The sequence below is a fragment of the Dipodomys spectabilis genome, unplaced genomic scaffold, assembly GCF_019054845.1.
Source record: "Dipodomys spectabilis isolate Male_0828 unplaced genomic scaffold, ASM1905484v1 ptg000263l, whole genome shotgun sequence".
NCBI lineage: Eukaryota > Metazoa > Chordata > Mammalia > Rodentia > Heteromyidae > Dipodomys > Dipodomys spectabilis.
Genome location: NW_024870940.1, coordinates 1,587,958 through 1,608,554, shown reverse-complemented (window position 1 = coordinate 1,608,554; position 20,597 = coordinate 1,587,958). Strand labels below are relative to the sequence as shown.

At 52.0% G+C, this 20,597-nt stretch overlaps 1 protein-coding gene across 3 annotated transcripts in view; it reads right to left on the bottom strand.

Moving 5' to 3' along the window:
* Positions 1-9,726, bottom strand: part of Blk (BLK proto-oncogene, Src family tyrosine kinase) — a 31,324-nt gene extending 21,598 nt beyond the window's left edge. For 2 of the 3 annotated variants that reach the window (XM_042699886.1, XM_042699889.1), the window contains exons 1-2: positions 9,251-9,726; positions 3,605-3,684 (exon numbers count right to left, since the gene is read on the bottom strand). The gene's annotated coding sequence lies outside the window, so the exon portion shown is untranslated. The remainder of the gene's footprint in view (positions 1-3,604; positions 3,685-9,250) is intronic. The other variant, XM_042699888.1, reaches the window with a different exon arrangement.
* Positions 9,727-20,597: the final 10,871 nt, after the last annotated feature.

Sequence of the window (20,597 nt, the reverse complement as noted above, 5' to 3'; positions counted from 1 at the left end):
GCCACTCAGGAGGCTGAGGACGCCTGGCCTTCACGCTTCAAAGCCAGTGGGGGCAGAAAAGTCTGTGAGACTCTTATATCCAATTAACCAGTAAAAAGCCAAAGGTGGAGATGTGGCTCAAGTAGAATGCCAGCCTTGAGTGGAAAACATAAGGGGCAGTGCCCAGACCCTGAGTTCAAGCTCTAAGCTCTAGTATCAACACACACACACACTCTCTCTCTCTCTCTCTCTCTCTCTCTCTCCACATTCCAGAGCCCATGGTACTGAGTGGTCAGCAGCCTTGTCACCGAAGGCTGAACTTGAGGCCACCCAGGCAGAGGGAGCGGAGGGCAGCTCTGGAGGATGACACACCAGCAATGGAAACATTTCATCAAGGACAAAGGAATTTTCCAGAGAATCTTGCCCCTGCCTTTCTTGAATACATAATTACTTCCTAAAAGTCAAACCCCAAAGACTTCAAGAGTGGATAATTTGACATCATAAGGTAAAACAAAGGGAAAGAGGCCACAGGGGATGTTTAGGAGAGCAAGTTCCTGAATGATTTCATATGAAGTGATTTGAAATGTAGAACCTACTTTGGATGGGCATGGAAAGGTTACCTTATAGCATGGCACGGGACTGATCGTGAACAGTATTATTTACTATTTCAATGGCCTGTATGATTTGGGGCAAAAGAAAATTGGCTTTTTTTTTTTTTAGGTCTGGTCGTGGGGCCTGAACTCTGGGCCTGGGCGCTGACCCTCAGCTCTTCAGCTCAAGGCCACAGCACCACTTCCAGCTTTTTCTGCTTATGTGATGCTGAGGAATCAAACCCAGGGCCTCATGCACACAAGGCAAGCACTCTACCACTGAGCCACCTTCCCAGCCCGCAAAAAGAAAATTGAAATCTCCGATCCTCTGTTGGTTTACCAACAAACAGGGGTAGAAATCTGTGTCCTGGTTGCTCAAAAAGATGAAATTAAGTTGTATTAATGTAATCCATAAGCTACAACATTACATATAAAAACCTCTGCCGAAGGCAAGAGTTATCCATCAGAAGCATCCATCCCCAAGACCACCCTCGGCCCACTCGGGCACCACCGTGCTGCCGGAGGGGCCATCTGCGGTGGGAGACGGGGAATTTTACAAGTGGAGCGCCATAGCCACGGGGCCAGATGAAGAAGGAAAAGTTCTGGAAAAGAGCCGGGCAAAGCCTTCACCTGATTTCCTTGGTTCCTCCAGAGGAACTAGTGTTCGCTCTAGATGGACTGTGGCTCTGTCCCCAGGACCCTGAGTCCAGGCCAGTCACCTCTCCGCAGTGGCCCCCACCTTGTACAGACCACACGTGGAGAGCTGTGTCCACTTTCGGAGCAAGACTCCTCCAGCTGGGCTCCCTGCGGGCTATTTACCTTTATCATGCGCAACAGAGGACTCAGGTGATACTGTTCTTGTCTCAGATTGAACGAATGAAGCAATCAACGAAAACCAAACTACAACAACATGCTACTTACTCATCTCCCCCAACACTCCACTGGCACAAAGAACAAACCGTCACTCATGCTGGGCAGTGGTGGCAAAGGGTCGATCATAACCAAAGCCAGTGTCGTTCTAGACACGGATTGGGGCCTTCAGTCCATTGCTGGGGCTGAAGGCCACTGACCTGTGTGGCGCTGTATCAGAGGTGGTCTCCTGACTAGGATGGCTTGCCCTCACTCAGAGGGCCACTCCCTATCTGTGAAGACTATCGATAGTCAGGAATAAGAGGGGGCGGGGCTGAGCAGACAGTCCTGGGGTGAGCCGGGAGAAGTAGACTTGACCTCCTCTCCCATCTTTCTTTCCACATGCACCCCAGAGTGTAAGGCAGCTGAGGAGACGGAGATGGAGCACACAGGAAGGTGCCCAGGGGTGAGGTGTTGATCAGAGTCGCTGCTGCTAGAAGAGCAAAGCCCCAGTGGGGAGGGCAGGCAGGGGCAGGGAAGGGCAGGGAGGGCAGGGAGGGCAGGGAGGGGCAGGGAGGGCAGGGAGGGGCAGGCAGGGCAGGGAGGGCAGGGAGGGGCAGGGAGGGCAGGGAGGGGCAGGGAAGGGCAGGGAAAAGGGGCAGGGAGGGCAGGGAGGGGCAGGGAGGGCAGGGAGGGCAGGGAGGGGCAGGCAGGGCAGGGAGGGCAGGGAGGGCAGGGAGGGCAGGGAGGGGCAGGGAGGGCAGGGAGGGGCAGGGAGGGGCAGGGAGGGCAGGGAGGGCAGGGAGGGGCAGGGAGGGCAGGGAGGGCAGGGAGGGACAGGGAGGGCAGGGAGGGCAGGGAGGGCAGGCAGGGGCAGGGAAGGGCAGGGAGGGGCAGGGAGGGCAGGGAGGGGCAGGGAGGGGCAGGGAGGGCAGGGAGGGCAGGGAGGGCAGGGAGGGGCAGGGAGGGCAGGGAGGGGCAGGCAGGGGCAGGGAGGGGCAGGGAGGGCAGGGAGGGGCAGGGAGGGGCAGGGAGGGCAGGGAGGGCAGGGAGGGCAGGGAGGGGCAGGGAGGGCAGGGAGGGCAGGGAGGGGCAGGGAGGGCAGGGAGGGGCAAGGAGGGGCAGGGAGGGGCAGGGAGGGCAGGGAGGGGCAGGGAGGGCAGGGAGGGCAGGGAGGGCAGGGAGGGGCAGGGAGGGCAGGGAGGGCAGGGAGGGGCAAGGAGGGGCAGGGAGGGGCAGGGAGGGCAGGGAGGGGCAGGGAGGGCAGGGAGGGCAGGGAGGGCAAGGAGGGGCAGGGAGGGGCAGGGAGGGCAGGGAGGGCAGGGAGGGGCAGGGAGGGGCAGGGAGGGCAGGGAGGGCAAGGAGGGGCAGGGAGGGCAAGGAGGGGCAGGGAGGGCAAGGAGGGCAGGGAGGGGCAGGGAGGGCAGGGAGGGCAGGGAGGGGCAAGGAGGGGCAGGGAGGGGCAGGGAGGGCAGGGAGGGGCAGGGAGGGGCAGGGAGGGCAGGGAGGGGCAGGGAGGGCAGGGAGGGCAGGGAGGGGCAGGGAGGGCAGGCAGGGGCAGGGAAGGGCAGGGAGGGCAGGGAGGGCAGGGAGGGGCAGGGAGGGCAGGCAGGGGCAGGGAAGGGCAGGGAGGGCAGGGAGGGCAGGCAGGGGCAGGGAAGGGCAGGGAGGGGCAGGGAGGGCAGGGAGGGGCAGGGAGGGCAGGCAGGGGCAGGGAGGGCAGGGAGGGCAGGGAGGGCAGGGAGGGGCAGGGAGGGGCAGGGAGGGCAGGGGAGGTGGAACTGATGGCTTCACCCTGATGTTGAACTTCTGAGTTTGGTCTCTGGAATTTTAAAAAGTTTTGGGATTTTTTGTTTTTGTTTTTGTTTTTTCCTGCTCCCTCAGCTTTAACTAACATTTCAGTTTGACAGCTACAGCTTGCCTCCTATGGTTCATGCTGGTAGCAGGAAAAGATAATTAACCAACCACAAATATTTCTATGTCAGTCTGACTTCCTGGTGAGAAATGCAAAGCTCGTGGGTGCTGATCTAGTCTGAAAATGGCAGAACGTTTCCTTTAGTTACAAACCACAGATGGCCGGGGATGGCGGCCGGGCCTGTCAGTGCAGCCAGAGAGGCAAGGAAGGACTGACCCCCGGCAAGGAAAACATGATGCTTAAAAGCCAAGCTGAACGTGGTGGCTCGTACCTGCAGTCGCAGCTAGTCGGGACACAGAGGTAGGAAGATCATGTCTAAGGCCGGCCCAGGCACAAAGCTCAAAACGCTACCTGAAAAAGAAGGCAACATGGTCCGCGCTGTTAAGTCAAATGGCGGAATGCCAGCCTCGCTAGTGCAAGGCCCTGAGTTAAACCAGTACCAAAAGGTGGGGTATGGGGGGAGGCAGGTCATAATGGTGACAGGGACTCGGGTTCAAGCCTAGGGCTCCCCATATGCTAATCCCATGTCCAGAGCTCCTGAGCCTCCCTTTCCTTATCTCTCACCCCAGAGCGTGTGCCCCCGCAATGGCTAGGCCTCAGCGCTCAGCACAGATCTCCACATTTCTGTGACTTCTATCCCAGACAACCCAGCAACAGGGGAGGGGGACAGAGGAAGAGGGGGAAAAGAGAGGGAGGGAGGGAGGGAAGGGGAGGGAAAATGGAGGGAGGAAAGAAGGGAGGGGGAGAGAGAGAAAGAGAGCATATACACACACACACAGATTATTTTTAAAATAATTGTTGGTTTGAAGTATTATTATTTAAAATAATATTTTAAGCAATATTTTAATCATTAATTTTTTAAAGTGGCCACAGTCCTCAGGGAGTTTGGGGGAACCGGAGAGTCTACAGAGGCGGCAGCTCAGCACAGCACATGCCAATGCTTTTCAACTGGCTCCATTTTATTTTTAAAGCCCAGTACGGGAGATTTGCTCATATATTTTAATACTATGAACATTTAACATAGATAAACATTAAAAAACGTTAGAAACATACATGCCAAATGTGGCACCTAATTTCAGGGCCCCTTCCCGGCAAAGCCCCCAAAAGGATTCACAGACTTCTGGTTACGAACAAATGAGGCTGAAGCTCTCAGGGTTGTTTCCTTCTGAGTCATTTTATTTCACAGACAGAAAAGTCTGTTCTCTGGCCAAAGACCACATCAGCAAGCCTGGCCAGAAATCTGGTCGTCAGGGAGCCAGACGAGAGAGAATTAAGCACTCGGCCAGCAGCGCCCCGACTCACAACTGCTCCCCCCACCCCCTGCCCCCCATGTAGCATTTCATCTCCCCATTTAATTGCCATTTCTTGGAATGATTATGAAAGAGCAGCTTCCACTTGCATGATGTAGTTCAGAACAGCTTTTGCAAGCTGCGTGTTATTTTGTTTTTCATCTCAGTTCTCTACTGTGGTTTTAAAAAAATACATATAAGCAAACTATAACTGCTCTTGAACACAAAAAAATATTATGCAGCCTTGAAAATGGATATGGATTCTTGGAAAGATGCTTCTATTAAATTAAAGAAGAGAAGCCGGGTGCCAGTGGCTCATGCCTGTCATCCTAGCTACTCAGGAGGCTGAGATCTGAGGACCACGGTTCAAGGCCAGCCCAGGCAGGAAAGTCCGTGAGGCTCTTATCTCCAATAAACCACTAGAAAACCAGAAGTGGTGCTGTGGCTCAAGCAGTAGAGTGCTCACCTTGAGCTGAAGAGCGCAGGGACAGTGCTCACGCCCAGAGTTCAAGCCCCACGACCAACAAAAAAAAAAGAAGAGGAGAAAGGAAACAGTCAGAACCAAGACCCACTGCTGGGTGTCTGTGGCCAGCCTGGACAAACAAATCCTTAAGACGCTCATCTCCAATTAATCAGCAAAAAGTTGCAAGTGGAGATCTGGCTCAAGTGGTAAAGCACCAACTTTGAGTGGAAAAAAAAACTAAACAAAAACATGAGGCATTGGGGTCAAGCCCCAATGTTGGTGGCATGCACACGTGCGTGTGCGCGCGCACACACACACACACACACATAAATGCACACACAGAATCAAGCCCTCCTGCTTCCAGCGATGAAAACCTACAGGCAAATGGAGATGCAGCTCTTAGGGCACAAGGCTTATATCTGTTTTCAATCTATTCTTGGGGATGTAAAGTTGGAGCATTAGCTAGCCTGCTCCCCAGATGGCCACCCAGCTCCTTCTGTAGCTTCTCACCACATGTGGAGCTCCGAACCCCCATGTCCGCAAGCCCCCAGCTGGCATAAGGGAGCACAGAGAGGGCTGGGTGCACGTCTCCAGCGCCCCTCCCTCAGTTCTCAGCAGACCCCACGCAGCTTCCGTCCTCGGCGGAGACCTGGGCAACCCGAGTGAGGAAGTGCCATATCTAAATGCACTAGGCCCTCTCGTTTTCCCTGCTCCTGCCAGCTACGGGTGGAATGGCATCCAGGGTCCGGTACACGGTGCCATGTTGGTGGTGAGAAACTTCAGAGGCCCTCGCTGTCAGGTGCCAGCCCGGCCCAGCTTGATCCCAGGGGTCTCCACGGCGTCCCCCGGGAGCGTGAGGTCCCAGCTTCCCCTGCAGGCACTGACAGGAGACTGCAGTCGGGCTGACCAGTGGAGAGGGACAGCTCCCGCAGGAGGCCCCCGAGGCCTGGCCAGGCACTGCGGTGTGGCCTCCTCAGTAAAGGCAGGGCCAGCAGCCTCCCCAGCTGGGCTCCGGATGGCCGCCCCTCATCCGATCCAGCCCTGATCTGGAGGAAGCAAGCAGGAGCTGAGGACAGGTCCACGGTGCTGTGGGATCCGGAGGCTCTCGATGGCTTGGGCACTGCAGAACCCTGGGGACAGCTCCCCGGCGGTGGTCAGCTTTGGGTTGGAAGGAGCAACAGGGCCCATCACAATACAGGTTGTTTCCATGGTGTTTCCGGCTCCTGCTCAAACACTTCTTCTTCCCATCATGCCTCGGGCTCCTCCTCAGAATTAATGAGTTAATACCTCTTGCAGAATCGAGCATGGCCAATCAGATCCACTTTTGTACTCATGAGCTATTGGCTAGCACCCATCAGACTTACTTCCATGCTGGTGCCTCGTGGCAGAGACGGATGAGGGGCCCAGGTCACTGACCAATCATGTCCCAGGGTGAGAGGAGACTTACTAAAGCATAAAGTCCACTTTGCTGGGGGACCTCAATGGACTCTCAGCTCTGAGACTCCTCTCTGGAGGAAAGTCTATATTCTCCAATTTCAATAAACTTGCTGCTTTACTATTTAAAAAACAAAACAAAACTGGTTTTACAGGGTATCCTGTACCAGCCAGGCGTGGTGCTGGGTGCTAGGTGCTAACGTGCAGAGGGCCTGACAGTCTATCCTGATCTTGAAGAGCTCAGGGCTTGAGAGGCTAGTCGGCATTCAGGACAGGGTCCCAGCAGGTGCAGAGGTGCTGGAGGACTCAGCGACAGCCTGGGTGCCATGAGCAGAGAGGAGACACCCACGCTGGGCCTGTGCAGAAGGACAGAGAAGCTGCGTCCGTGCGGGCAGAGGACCCACGGAGCAGGCTGGGGTACAATCCAGAATCCACGGCCCGGGGCAGATCTCAAGTCCATGCTGGCTTCAGGGAAGCAGATGTGGTGGGAAAGGTAACCACCTCTCTGACCTCTACCCTGAGTGTCGGTGGTTTAAGGTTTTCATCTCATTGTGGTGATTTTGATCTAAGCTCTGTCTTCCTGAAGCTTTGTAACTTCCTTCTTTGCCAGCATCCCAACATCTCTTCATCTAACCAAAGCATCCCTTCAGAGCAGGTGCACCTGCCCGCCAAGCTGGCAGGGGCGGGGCCTGCCGCTTTGTCTGGCTGCTCGTTCCCAGGAGGCTGCTAGACCAAGGGCGGCCTTCCATTCTTCTCCAGCAGCAGCTACCAGGCCAAAGTCAGGCCCCGTCAAGCAGTTCCAGAGCTCCATCTGCATAGCGTAGCACACTCTGGGGGGAATGTTTGCAGCACAGGTCACAGCTGTGTGACCGGCCGCTGGTTCTGTGGGCGTAGGGACCCCAGGACAGCTGACTCTGCTGGGTAGGGGGCTGTGCACCTCACAGAGACAGAATGGCATCTTTCTCCCTCCTGGAGAAGAGTTGGGTTTGGGAGCTGAGTCAGGGAGTAAGTCCGGAGGACAGAGTGCTCAGCCTTATCACCCAATGCCAAATGAGCACTCAAAATTATGTGCCAACCAGAAAATGAGTGGGTGATAAATACCACGGAGAAAGGGATTCACAGCGCTGCCCCAGAATAGGATGGGGCTGGATGATGATAAAGGCAAATGCTCCCCTGGTCATAAGCCTCGGAGAGAGGGAGGGGACCACGTGCGGAGGCCTTGTCCCCTGAGGGCTCAGCATTGTAAAAAGTTGTGAAGGTGTCACCTGGGAGGTTTGTATAGCCTTCACCCAGCTTCCCTTGAATGATAACACTTTGCTGCAACTAAGGAATTCATATTAGTGGAATGAAATTAATTGAACTTCAGGCTGACTTGATATTAATAGAGACTTCAGGCTGTTTTTCTACTTTACATCCTCTGTGGTTGATGCACTAGGATTTGATCTAGGATGAGTTCTGCATTTAGTTGTCATAGCTCTTAGTGTCCTCTGGTTGGCGCCAATTTTTCCTTGTTTTCTACAATTTTGATAGTGACGAAGGTCAAATACATTGGGTTTCTTGGCCATTTCCTCATGATTAGGACTACACCATAGCCATATGCCTGACCTTGGTGAGCGGGTGAAGCTGGGCTTGGTAGGGTCTCCTACCAACATTCAGGATCCAGTTCTCATACAAGGTCAGGTGGATGAAGATTGCCTGTCTGGAGGGAACTCTCTAGAACCACAGACACACAGGGGTAACAACCTGCAGTTTGGTAGTATGGGTCCATGAGGATGAAATCAACAGCCAATTACAGCGAACAGAACAATTGTCAAAACCCTAGAATCTTCTAAGCTCTGCTCAAAACACATGACCAACCAACCTTCCCTTCCACAGTTGTCCTTTCCTGGAAAAGTTAATCCTTCAGCCAAGAAGCTCATTAACTCTATCTGCCGCCACCAACCCTTGCAATGCCCCCAAAGTGCCACAAGTTTGATTCAAAACAAAATAAAACAAAGCAAGAGCCAATCAGTGACCTTGAACCAGACATTCCTACACATACTGCCACCCTTGCTCAGCCCGGCACAGCAGATCTAGCTGCCCTCCTCTCCAGAGATCAGTTAAGTTGCCTCCAGCTCCGTGGCTGGTCTATGCCCTCTCCCTGGCCCTGCCACACACAGAGAATCTGGGTCCTCTGCAGCTTGGAGCCCACAGACGCAGGGTCCTCCCTGAGGGACAGACACACTGTTACCAGTCCAAAATCTCTCTGCCATAGAGTAGAGCAAAGGAAGGCAGGCTCTGGTGGCTCGACTCTTGTCATTCTAGCTACCCAGGAGGCTGAGATCTGGGGACTGAGGTTCAAAGCCAGCCCGGGCAGTCATGAGACTCATCTCCAACCACCAAAAAGCTGAAAGTGGAGCTGTGGCTAGCTAAGTAGTACAGTGCTAGCCTTAAGTGAAAAAGCTAAGGAATAGCACCCAGGCCATGAGTGTAAGCCCAATACCAGCAAAAATAAGGAAAAGGAAGGAAGGAACGAAGGAAGGGAGGGAGGGGGGAAGCACAAATTGTGAGGTAATCCATTGGTAGTCATGGTACAGACCATGGTAATGCCTTTCTCCATCTACAGCACCCAGGGCAAAGTTCCTGCCTGCTCGTCTAATGTGCATGCCTCAAGCACTCTGCTGGCACAGTGCAGAGCTGGGAAGGAGAGAGGCCCACGGCGTAGTGCAGACTCGGGAAGGAGAGAGCCTACCTCCCAGGGTGTCAGTGGCTTTTCATGGTGTCTCACGAGCTCCCGGGGCCTGTGTGGTGGAGCGGCCTTCTAGCGGTAACCGGCAAGCTCTGGGTGCAGGTCCGAAGGAAAGGCCGGTCCCCAGGCTCCTCTCATCTCTATCAGTTTGTGTAGCTTGTGGCTTCCTGCTGGTAACAGGCAGGTGTGTACCCCCTCAGCGAGCACTTCCCCCAGGAGCAGCTCAACATGCACCCGGCACCTCCAAGACTTCGGGGGTTCACCGCGTCCCGTGGCCCCTCCGCCCCCAGGGAAGCTGAGCAGGAAGGACGGTGGGCGCTGGCCTTTCCAGTCTCGGGACACGTTAGTCACCACGCCCCTCTGCCGCCACCGTGTTTTCTCGTGGGGCTTTGGTTTAACGGCATGGCTGGTGCTCTTCCTCTCTGGGTCGGGCAGGGTGAGCAAACCCGCACCTGATGCTGGAAGGTGATTCCGCTCAGCCTCGCCCATGGGGAATGCGGGCTCTATCCGTGCCACCTGGGGGAGCCAGGCAGCGCTCTGTCAACTCACTGGTTTTGCTTTGCTTTTCAGTGATACTAAGAATAGCTAGTCACAAGACACGGGGAGACTTCGCTGGCAGAATGCGGTGACCGGCAGGGCCAGAACTGGTGCTCAATAAATGCACATCCACGGTGTGTTTTCCGGCACTGGAGTTCTTCAACAGCTCCACTTCACTTGGCTCTGAAAACTTGAGGAGCTTAGGCAGTGGGGGCGATGCAGACAGAGCCCCCAACATCTGGAGTGGCAAATTAGTGTCCCATCCCACACCACTGAGGGACCACAGGACCAGGGAAGTGACCTGAGGCCCTGAGCCACAGGAGCTGCTCCTCACCGGGGTGGGTGATCCTTCCTCCCTCTCTAGTCTGGGAGCCGTGTGTGTGTGTGTGTGTGTGTGTGTGTGTGTGTGTGTGTGTGTGTGTGTGTGATGAGTCAGTGTCTACACCACAGCCCAGAATCTCCGTCTCCTCCTGTGGTTTCTTTCCTCAGACCTTAGGGCAAAGGCAGTGGTTTTCCCACTTACCACTCAACTTAGGGAGAAAATCCATTTTCCTCTCACACCTGGCTTTGTCTGCTTGGGTTAGAGCATGGGGTTGGCGAGTTCCTACAGCAAAGAGCTTTCCGACATCCACAGCCCCAGCAGCAGCATGGGGCTGCCAGGTCTAAGGTGCCATAGGAATGATCGATGTGTGTCTTCTCCCAAAAGCTTTTTTAAGAGAACAACTGGATTCAAGTCTAAATAGTACCCATCATAACTGGGTGCCGGTGGCTCATGCCTGTAATTCTAGCTACTCAGGAGGCTGAGATCAGAGGGGCATGGTTGGAAATCAACACAAGTAGAAAAGTTGCTGAGACTCTTATATCTAATTAATAAATAAAAAGCTGGAATGGAGGTGTGGCTCAAGTAGTAGATCATCAGCCTTGAGCAGAGAAAGCTCTGAGTTCAAGCTCTGATACTGGTGTGCACACTCACATTCACACACACACACACACACACATATAGCATCTATCACCCTATTGGGACACAGTAAGCTAAATTACTGCCGTCGAGTGTGAAAATCTCAGTTCCACATCTGATCTGTAAAGTTGCTTTGTCTTCTGTATTTGGCAGCACGGAGCCCAGAATGATGTACAGAGTACTAGACATGCTCAGTGCATAGTAGCTTTTATTAATTTTATTACTGTGTTGAACTCTTAACTCCTAGTAGTTGGACCTAACCATTAAACACAAGTTGGAAGAGCTCCAAATGCTTACAGTGTAAAACGTTACTGACTTGAGATGAGATTACTCTGGCTTTTTGTTTGATTTAATGAACACAATAAACTTCTGAGCATCTACTCTGCAGAAGGCGTCGCAGAGCTGGAGACGCAGGTATACATGGGCACAGGGCCTTCTGCGGCAGTTGCCAGGATGCGGCTTTGAACAGGAGCTGTGACTAGGAATTTTCCAAACTGCCTCTCCACGCATCACCCCTGGGTTGAACAATTTACTGATTTCCAGGGAATCCTGAGATGCTGCCTCAAGTGCCTGTGATGTTTTCTCAGTGGAGCCTGAGTGTATAATGTTGGATGATGTTTATGTACTTGGATCTGAGGCTATAGAGAGTATAAGGAAGAGCTAGGAAACCCAGCTTCTTAAGGAGAAATCCAGTTTCCACTACCACTGGTCTACCTACTTGAGGCTAGAGGGGTGGGAGAGCTTACAGAGCTATGCTGGCCTGTGTGGAGCCTGAGAGGGGGAAATTCACCTTTCTGTTACCCTCCCTACACAGATGCTGGGCCACACACACACACACACACACACACACACACACACACACATACATACACACTCACACACGGATTCTAGCAGCTACTCAGAATAGAACGAGGAAATGACATTGCTGTTAGGCTCCAGATGTGTGAGCAGAAGTGAAAGTTTCAGCCCCTCTCTCCCCCACAGGGTCACAGGGTCCACGAACGAGGTGGTGGGAAAGGATCAAAAGACCCAAGACAGGTGTGTGGCTAAGGTGATGGGTGTCATCCATTAGACAGAGACCCTGAGACATGTCCTCGCAGCAGAAGGAGACCAGACGCCGGCTCTGAAACTCCTACTTCAGTGTTCCACCTCGTTAGCTCCCAACTTGTTTTTGCACATTTGACGCAACTCATGCAAATTCAGAGCTCCCCTTCTCCCAGTCTACAGCAGCCTCCTCATGCCAGTTCTTCTCTGGTTACCATCAAAGGCCGTGTGCAGTAGAATATTTGGGTGGAAGAAAAATACAATCTATACCAACTTTCCTTTCCAAGATGATAGTGTGCGAAGCTGGCCGGAGCAAAGATAGATAACATTGTAAAATGAAACGGAACCATCATTGTAGGCCCCAGAAAATGGCCAATGGCTGACAACAAATTGAGTGAGAAGAGCCTCATCTTGAGGAATTACTAGTGGACCCGAACGGCCCTGAGTCTTCTTGCCTAGTGCCCCACCTCGACGGCACCCACCTCATTTTGGATGAGGAGACACAGGATTGGAAGTGTGGGTGGTGGGCAGTGAGGACCAGCAGCTGTATCAGCAGCATTCTGTCTGGGATGAGATGGTGGAACCCTGCATAGGCTCAGAGTGTAAGAATCTAGACAAGAAGGGAACTAGCAGCTTTGCTGGCTGAGGTGGTAGCCTCGGCTCAGGGTGGACAGAAGACCAGCCAGAAATAGAATGAGGTGAGCCTATGTGTAGGAAGGCCTAGAGAGCAGTGAGACCCTTCCTACCTGACTGCTCACACAGGGGTGCCAGGACAGGTGGCAGAGACCCGAGAGAGGACGCCCGGCATCAAGAGCAGGGGAGTCAGGGACTGGCTGTGGACTGGCTTGTATTTCTCCAACTACACACAGCTTGGCAAGTAGGGGGTGGAAGGCTTCCTTGTTCAAGAGATCTGAGCAGAATCTCTGCCCAAATACTGATCATTATTATACACCCTCAGGGAACCAGACCAAAAAACAAAGAAAATACATGTGAAGCCAGGTGCCAACGACTCAGATCTGTAATCTTAGCTACTCAAGAGTCTGAGATCTGAGGATCATGGTTTGAAGCCAGACCAGGCAGGAAAGTCCATGAGATTCTTATCTACAATAAACTACTCAGAAAGAAGACAGAAGTGGAGCTGTGGCTCAAGTGGTAGAGTGCTAGCCTTGAGCACAAAGAGGCTCAGGGACCGCACTCAGGCCCTGAGTTCAAGCTCCAGGACCAGCAAAAAAAAAAAAAAAAAATTAGAATGTGATATTAGCAGCTCCATACCATCAAGGTAATGAACTCTGAAATTTAACTAAGTTGCTTCAACAAACAAACCACTAACTTTCCAGAAAACAAAACCAATTTCCTATGATGTCCAGTTTTCAGCTAGAAGTTACTAGACATGGAAAAAACAGGAGTGACCAGAAAGACAAAACCAAGCAGACAAGGGATTCTGACAGGACTTCAGGCCACGGCTACAGGTCTGTCCAAGGAATCAAAGGAAACCGTGCTGAAGAACTAAATGTGGGTTAAGGAGAGTCAACAAACGAGAAATCTAAGGGAGAAATGAAAATGATTTTTTTGGGGGGGTCCAGTCGTGGGACCTGAACTCTGGGCCTGGGCACTGTCCCTCAGCTCTTCAGCTCAAGGCTAGCGCTCTACCACTTGAGCCACAGCGCCACTTCTGGCATGTTTGTTTATGTGGTGCTGAGGAATCGAACCCAGGGCCTCAGGCATGCAAGGCACGTGCTCTACCACTGAGCCACCTTCCCAGTCCCAGAAATGAAAATGATTTTTCATGTACATTTCTAGACCGGAAAATGGCCAAAGTTGAAAGGTCATGTGGTAGACTCAACAGCACATGAGGTAGCAGAAGACAGAGCGATGAATGTGAAGACAGAGCAACAGGGCTTATCAAACCTACAGCAGAGAGCAGAAGGGGCTAAGCACAGAAGCAGAGCCTCAGGGACTGCCAGCCTGCGCAGATCACTCAAACGCAAGTGTAGTAGCGCTCTGGGAGGGGAAGAAAGAGATAAAGGCACGTGCCCATGTCGCCTTTGGGTTCATGCTATATCTTTCTGGACATCCATCTTTCCCCTCAGTTTTATAAGGTTTTTGGTCGTTATTTCTGTAAATACACTGTCTGGACACATTGCGTTTTCTTCTCTTTCTGGGATTCTGATAATGTGTATATTGGTCCAATTGATGATGGTCCATAAATTGCACAATTTTCTCCTCGTCTGACAGACAATTCTTTCTTCTGCTTGATTAAGTCTCCTGTGGATAGTACATATTGAAACTGTTCACTTCTTCCTTTGTATTCTTCAATTCCAGAATTCTTTTTTGGTTATTTCTTTGTTCAACTTTTCATTTTAAGCACTGTTTTATAGATGTAATTGACTTGTCTGGTTTTTGATAGGCTTCTTAAAGGAACAATTATTTGACAGGCAATAATGGCGTTGTATTCATTTCAGGTTGTGTTTGGAAGTTTGTGGCTTTAGGAGGTATCATGCTTCCTTGCTAGTGTGTGTTCTTTGTCCTTTATTCCATCTGCACACTTGAAGATGCAGTTACCTCTTCATGGCATCATGGGCTGCCATGGCGGGGAGAGATCTCCACTTATGAGTGAGGACACTGTCTTGGTGGGATGTGGAGGTGTCAGGCCCAGTCATGCGCTGGGACACAGGTCACAGGACAAGAGGGGTAGCTGCTGTGGAGGCGGTGGCAATGGGTGAGCACTGCTAGTGATAGGGACATTAGCACAGAGCCCTGGAGCTGGGATGTCAGCATGAGCCCACGCATGGTGGTGAGTCCAAGCCCAGATGTGAGCATGAATGCATATGTGGCGGTGAGTAGAGCACCAAAAAGACAAAGGCTCCACCCTGGGCCCGGAGGGCACAGTAGCAGTTCTGGGTCTAAGCAAGCTCTACCAGCTGCACTGGTCAAGAATCCATATTCTTCAGAGGTGGACATTCTCGGTGCCCTGGCAACCATAAGAGCTGTTGGAGTCTTTGGTGGAGTGGGAGATTCCTCCTGCTCTTCTCACTGACGGTAGGAAGGCACGGCTGTGGTGAAGCCTCTTGGTACTGAGTTATGTCGGCTGGGCTTTGGGGTAATGCACGCAAATTACTTCCTACACTTTTCTGTGTGTCTGTCCTCAGTTTATGTTCTCCACTGAAGTATAAAGTTTCCTAATTGTACCCCAGAGCTCACCCAGAGCTATTTTCATCCGTGGGTACTGGTTAAATTATTGCTTTGTGGGTAAACGAGGGGTGGGAACTCCTAATCTTCCATCTGACCGACGTCATTCCATCTCTATTTCATTTTTAAATGTTAGTTTGATCAACTAAGTTGATTTTCACTATTTGTGGGCCTCAAACCCCCTGGAGCAAGAAAAAGTACTGGCATGGAATGATTGGAAGGGAGTTGATAGTGTGCAGGGAAAAGGCAGATCTAGCAAGAGGAGCTCAGGCCTCTCCAATACAAGCTGTGAAGCTGAAATCCCAGGATGATCAACGTAGCCACTGTGAGATTTCAGGTTCACTGCCCGAGCCTACATCCCTGTCTCTTTGTGACAGCAGGTCTGTAAAGTATCTAGTCCTTAACATGTACTCAGGATGTTCTCTTTCCAATCTATGGCCCATACTCCATTCACCTTCACCGCCGTGATCATGTTGGCTGGACACAGGAAAGGAGAGACAGTGAGGGAGAGCTGGGCCTTCCGGGAAGAGCAGGCGGTGCTGACCGGTGCTGACCGGTGCTGACCAGTGTGCCCACACTGGGACAGCCAGAGACCATGATGACTCCATGGTGTCTAGGGAGTTCAGCCTTGTGACCACCACTGTACCTCCTCTTGGCCTGGCCTCCAGACCACCTGCCCTGCCCTGCCCTGCCCAGGGTATGGTTAGCTCCTAGATAGACTTGTCTTTCCCATGTTCCTCAGTCATCACCCCATTTGTTTTAGGTTTGGGATTGGTGGGCGGCAATCAAAAGCCAGGGTTTCTATGTAAGTCCAGATTCCTGTTCCACTCTGAAAAGTCCTCAGAATTATGTTCCTTGGCTCTCTTACTCAGAGGCCCAGGGCTCTGTCCACCCTGCCACCTGGGGCCTTGGCCTTGCCACATGGCTGGCTTTTAGTGACCTTTCGCCTGCTTTTTTCCTGCTTTGTCGGCTGCAGTTGGGTCCAGAAAAGATATAATCATTTTTGTTCCATTTTCTATCACATGTGAGACAAGAAATGACAGAGGCGGAGGCCAATCTTCACCCCTGCCAGTGGTCCAGGTTAATGAGGCCTTTGGATTTCTTAGCTGACATCGATTCCAGCTTCCTCTTCCTTCTGTGGCTGAAGACACTGAGGCCCAGAGAAGGAACAGAATCGCACTCGGGTAACTCAGTGCGCTCATGAACGCTCCCCTAATTCCTTCTGCTTCTGTGGCGTGCTCTGCCTCACAGATGAAACACAGACGCCTCAGGTGCATTCCCTCCACACACCTGTGTGCTGTCCTAGCTGGGACTCTGAGCACAAGTTGGATTGAAATTTTCCCTCTTGGATAAGACCCTACCTGAAGTTCCCTGTGCCAACCGGAAAGAGCATGCCTCCGTGTACTCTGAACAATTTTATGTCAGTCCTGTCGCATGCTGGTGGAGTTACTTAAGTGATCTGAACTGTTGCTTTCCCTGTTTCAAAATGGGACAGGCACCTCCATAGTAGGGTTGTTACTAGGGAAAATGTGACCGTTTGCCTAGGAGCCCGGCGTGGTCACAGAGCCCACTCTGTCCAATCATCCTCAGTAGAGAACAGATTCAAAAGCCACGAGGCCCTATTATCATATCGCCTGCCACGCAGGAGCGCAGGCGATGGCTCCACAGGGATCTGCTCTGTGTTGCATGCTCTGTGGAAGAACTGGGTTTGTTGTTTTGTTTTTGGTGCTGGTCCTGGGGCTTGAACTCAGGGCCTGGGCACTGTCCCTGAACTTCTTTTGCTTGAGGCTAGTGCTCTTCCACTTGAGCCATAGCTTCCTTTCTGGCCTTTTTTTTAAAGTAGTTTATGGGGGGGCTGGGAAAGTGGCTCAGTGGTAGAGTGCTTGCCTTGCATTCATGAGCCCCTGGGTTTGATCCCTCAGCACCATATAAGCAGAAAAAGCCAGAAGTGGCACTGTGGCTCAAGTGGTAGAGCACTAGCCTTGAGCTGAAGAGCTGAGGGACAGTGCCCAGGCCCAGAGTTCAGGCCCCATGACCAGGAAAAAAAAAAGAAAAGTAGGTTATGGGAGATGAGTCTCATGAACCTTCCTGCCCGGGCTGGCTTTGAACTGCAAGCCTTAAATCTCAGCCTCCTGGGTGGCTAGGAAGAACTCTTACCAGGCTACGTCTAGCAGAGGGCTGGCAACCTCCTTTCTATGCACACAGGAAGCCTCCAGTGCATAGGGCTGGAGTCCCGGCTCCGTCACCTCTGTTCAGGAAGGGCTATTTTGTGAAGGACATCAATCCAAACGGGAATCCTCCTGACTCCCAGGGGTCTGCACACTCACGCACACACCCATTACTGACCCTCAGGTCAGGGCGTCAGAGGCCTGGACAGCTGCCTTCTCCCCAAACACTCCCCCGAGCCCGTTTTGTTTTCACATCAATGTCTAAGCAGCCTTGTTCACTGGCTTAATTGATCATGACTCTGTTTCTTCACTCCCCAGAGCACAAGTAAGCCCATGAGAGGAATTAGCCTTGTCTGTGAGTGTATTCCTAGCAGCCTTGCATGGTCCTTTTGAGGTGCCTGAAGGAACCCAGAGATCCAGAGCATAGCACCACACTTGCCAGGGGTAAGAAAGCGAAGAGTTTTGTTGAGGGTCACAGTCACCGAGCAGTGACACAGGACCAAATCCCAGGCCTCCTGGCCTGTAATCCAATCCTCTCTTCCCTCCAACATTTGCCTCTTAGCAAACCCTTCCCAGACCTCCATTCCACAGTCCCACTAATGACTAGTTTGGGAGCAACTGAGCTGAGAACTTCCAATCCTAGAGGCTGAGCTGCCACAAACCAAACTTTCTCAGTAATTTACAGAAAGGTCAAAAAACATCTACAGTTCAGCCGCTGCAAGCCCTTCCGAGACCCTCAGATGCTTCTGGAGCCATGGGGCCTGCCCCGGTGAGCGGTGGCTAAGTCAGGCCAGGCCCTCGAAGGCCTCCTGGCCTCCTCCAGGTAGCAGGAGGTGCCGGTGTGGAGTCAGGATCACTCAGAGACGCACTTCTCCAAGCCCAGGAGCACAAGAGAATCACCAGCGTTGGACTGAGACCGGCAGGCACGGTGCCTCCGTGAATTGGCATCGGGGGTTCTCTTCAGAGAGGAGACGGAAGCTCCCGTTAGGACAGGAAGTCTGGGGGGTCCAGGAGACCACAGCACCCCAACTCATTGATGAGACCCCAGATGCTCCACCACCAACTGTTTCACCCCCACCTGGCATCACAATCACTTTGCCACCTCGGTTCCAAACAGATGCCTTCCACACACTGAAATAAAACTGTAAGAGAGGCTGGGCTAGGAAGAGCACACCAAAGAGAGAAGAGTAGAAAAGCAAGAAGTGGTGAGGAATGAAGCCAGGAGACCAGGGCCTCTGGAAGGCTCCCTTTCCCAAGGAGCCATGCTGCTGGCTCTGGGTTTTCTAGAATCCAAGGTGGAGTACACACACTAGAGCAAGGAATCCTGGATCCAGAACATAAAAGCAAACCAGCCACTAGAGGAAGGCCGGTTCTCTTGAGCTGTGATCACAGTATAGTCCACTCACTGCCCTACAATGTCCAGGAAGTTTTAAGGGCTTAGCCTTTCCTAGAATGTTCTAATGTCCTGAAAGGAGAATCTATTCACCAACAAGTGGCATACTTCAAAAAACAATATACAAGCTGGGCACCAGTGGCTCATGCCTGTAATCCTAGGTACTCAGGAGGCTGAGATCTAAGGATCGAGGTTCAAAGCCAATCTGGGCAGGAAAGTCCATGAGACTCTTATCTCCGATAAACCACCAGAAAACAAGACGTGGTGTTGTAGCTCAAATGGTAGAGTGCTCACCTTAAGCTGAAGAGCTGAAGGACAGTGCCCAGGCCCAGAGTTCAAGTCCCACAACTGACAAAAAATAAAATTTTATATATATATATATATATATATATATATACATATATATATATATATATATATATATATGCACATACACAATATGGAAAAGCATAGGAAAAAAATGTGCCAACATTTTAGTAACAGTTTGTGGTATTATTTTCTTTTGGGGTGTGAGAAGTCACTTCAATTTTTCCTTTTAAATTTTCTACATCTATAAAGAGACAGACCCTGAGGGAAAACCTGAAGCCTCCAACTAAAAAGAAAGCTAAAGGCATGCTTAGAAAATTATAAAGGTCTACACCTGCTAATTAGCTGGTATCACTGGTGTGTCAATCACAGCAGCAGCTGTCTTCTGGGATGGGGGCAGAGGGCAGCTACAGGTCTTTCCCACATCCTCTACCCTGAGATCCATCAGAGTGAAGGATCTGTCTTCCCAAAGTGAACACGCTAGCAAGGCCTTCGAACCCCATGTCTCGCCTCCTTAAAAACTCGTTTTTTGTGGTACTAGGGTTTGAAGCCAGGACCTTACACCTGTCTGACAGGTGCTGTGCTGCTGAGCCGCACCCTCAGACTATTTTGCTTTGGTTATTTTCAAAGAGCTCTCATAGATATGCCGAGGCAGACCTGGAGTGCAATCCTCCTGTTTGCACGTCCCCACTGCTGAAGGGACAGGTGTGTGCCCCACACCTGGCTTTGTTGATTGAGACGGGGCTTTGTGAACTTTTGCCTGGGCTACCTTGAACTACAGTCCTCCTCTAACCTTTGCCTCCCTTGTAGCTGAGATTATAGGTATGCCACTGGTGCCAGTCCAGGGCTTTACCTCTTGGGCGCGCTAGTCAGTGGCTCCCAGAGGCAATGGCTACCTAAATCATCTCCTACTTGTGCAGGTGAAACCCACAGAGGGATGAGGTCAAGGCCAGGAAGTCCTCTCCTTGTGTTCCCTTCCTCTGCCTGTCCCAGCCCCCTTGCATGTCCAGAACCTGGATGCAAACACCTTACTCTTCCTTGAGAGAACATGGGTCGGGGGGCAGGGAGTCACAGGGTCTTTCCAAGTCATTAACTACCGAGTCAAAACCACTCTGCCTCACACCTGCGCTTAGAGCCCAAGAGCTCAGGGTGGTGCATGGGAGGATGAGCTCAGGAAGGAACTCATATTTGCCAGTTTCGAGGCCACCTAGGGTTGCTTGCCATGTGCGTCTGCCTTACCCTCTCCCTTGGTGGGAAGATTGTTACGAAGCTGACCCCTTGCTGAGGTTTTGCAGGAGGAAGAGGAGTACTTCACAGCCACTTTTTAGCTCCTTGGATGGGGGGTGGGGAGAACAGAAGGGATGGCAATCAAGATGCAGTATACTCACGGACCACTATGTTGAAGCAAAATACTTTCGTATGACTTTTAAAGATAATTTTTGAAAATTAAACAAAAGGAAAGACTGCTAGGAATGGCGACTCACGCCTATGAGCCTAGCTACTTGGGATGTAGAGACAGGAGGATCATAGTCTGAGACCAGACTTGGCAAAAGCCTGAGACCCTATCTGAAACAGAAGGACTGGAGGCATGGCTCAAGTGGTAGAGCACTTGCCTAGCAAGCATGAGGCCTTGAGACCAACCCTCAGTGCCCACCCCAAAAGATCAGAGATCACGGACCTCGTAAGGCCAAGGGAGGGCAAAGGGGGCCAGTAGGAGCCCCATGCAGTCTCTTACTGTCTCTCCTGTGTTCTTTT